Raw genomic sequence first — 2,149 nt, forward strand, 5'->3', positions numbered from 1 at the left:
GGCTCTGGCCATTTCCTCAAAGAATCTTATTTGTCTACCTCTGGATGGACTCCCTCCAGAGAATCTTACAACATTTCTCACTCACTGAACCAGTGTTTATTTAGTGCCAAATTGTTGTCTGGCATTGTTCTAGGTCTTGAGGGTCCAAAGTTGAAAAAAGGCACAAGTTTATGGTCTGGCATAGTTTCTCAATCTTGGTACTTATTTATTTATTTTTACATTTCTAACCATACATTAGTTACTCCACAACAAGGCAGTAATACATGGTGGTTGAATGCTGGCTCTGAAAGCCAGACCATACAGGTGTGAATTCTGGCTCTACTATTTATTGGGGCATCTTGGGCAAGTTACTTAATTTCCCTGTGCCTTAGTTTTCTATCTATAAAATGAGGATACTAACAGTACCTTTCTCACTGGGTTATTGTATTAAATAGTACTTGCACAGCACTTAGCCCTCAATAAGTTTTAAACATTCTCAATAAATGTTACTTCTATCATTCCGTACATCACCATCAGCCTGAGGTTTCTTTTAACACGTGCTTTGTAGATTTTTTTCCTTATTAATTCTTGTTCCAAATGATCCTGGAGACATGTCGAAGATTATGAGAAGCTGAAGACTCCCCTCCAAACCACCTTCATGGCATTTTGACCAACTTTAAACAGATCTTACCAAGAACAGGTGTCAGTAGCAAACAGCAAAGTATCAATAGCAGATTGAAAAAATACTTAAAGTAATTGTTATCCATCTCAACTTCAGAAATTAAAAAAAAAAGAAAATAGAAGTGATAGTGTTGAATATAAGGAAAAAGCTGAGAAATAAGCGCAGAATCGACATAGACTGTAATTGTTTTAAAGAAAGTATGTTCCTTCTCATCAATTTCATATGGGAAGAAACAGACATATATGAAAGCAATTTAGATTGACTTTGGATATAATTACACAATTTCACAGTATTATTTTTGCCATCAATTGCTCTCCCAACACCCCGTTTCTGTTACAATCACAAGAGGCAAACAGACACAACTGAAGAGTTAGGGTTGGGGGGAATAGCCCACTCTCCCACAATGTGCTCACATGGAAGCATTTCCCTGAGGCTCTGTGTTCCTTCCTTTGTCTCAGAAAGGGGGAACAGGCTCGGAACCTGGTTTTGCAAGCCTTGGCAACCTGGGGATTTCTGTCCTGTACATGGGTCAGGAGGGAATCTTGAGTCTGCTTAATTTGGTGAAGATTTTTCCATTTCTGCCCAGCAAAGGCAGCCAACTGCCCAAACAAAAGGCCGGTATCTCAGGCTGTCACTCTCTGCATCTCATACAGTCCTGGTCTGAAAAGCATGCCCATGAGGAAGGAGGCCTGGCCTTTCTCTTGGATCTTGCCTGGGCTGATGGTCAGTCTTCATATTCTCATGGATGACTTCAGAGCTCATGGGATCACACCAGCCATGTACCAGCAGGTCTCAGACAATTTTCTTATATTTTCTCACCTTGTTGGTTTTCTCACAGGCCATAGGTCCCAGGCCTCTCATTGCAATGTGACACTTTTTAGCACTGGGGTCCCAGCTCTTTCTGCCAAGATAAAAAAAAAACCAAACATTCTTCAGAGGCTGCAGCTTCCAGAACCTCAGTTTCTAAGAGTCCTTAGGAAAAAAAGACATCATTGATGTCCTTTACTTTTCGGGCCAGGAGGTGAGGATGGAAAGGGGCTGGCCCAGGATTCTTCTCTGTGTTTGGTCCATGGAATTAGATTCTCCTGCTCTGAGCTCCAGTGCTGGGGCAGCAGCTTGAAAGTGCCAGAAATATACAGGGAGGAACTGAATTGTCTGGCTTCAGGGCAAGAGCTGGGTGGCAGCTTTCTCCCAGACAGAAATGCTGGCAAAGGCCATTGTTCCTTTGCTGAGCCCTTCCCACAAGGTCAGCAGGCATTTGCCATATCTGAGTCTCCATCACCCTCAACCTTGGTACTATTGACATTTTTGACTAACTGATTCTTTGTTATGGGAGACTGTCCTAAGAATTACAGAGTGTTTAGCAGCATCTCTGGCTTCTACCCACTAGATGCCAATAGCACTCCCCTGTGTGACAATCAAAAATATCTCCAAACATTGCCAAATGTCCCCTGATGGACAAAATTGCCCCCCTCTTCCCAAAGCACC

At 42.4% G+C, this 2,149-nt stretch overlaps 1 pseudogene; it reads right to left on the minus strand.

Annotated features, from left to right (window-relative positions):
- Positions 1-238: 238 nt before the first annotated feature.
- LOC119003568 (protein maestro-like) lies at positions 239-1,732 on the minus strand (annotated as a pseudogene).
- Positions 1,733-2,149: the final 417 nt, after the last annotated feature.

This window comes from Sturnira hondurensis, unplaced genomic scaffold (assembly GCF_014824575.4).
Source record: "Sturnira hondurensis isolate 20B ecotype Veracruz unplaced genomic scaffold, ASM1482457v3 Scaffold0018728, whole genome shotgun sequence".
Classification (NCBI taxonomy): domain Eukaryota; kingdom Metazoa; phylum Chordata; class Mammalia; order Chiroptera; family Phyllostomidae; genus Sturnira; species Sturnira hondurensis.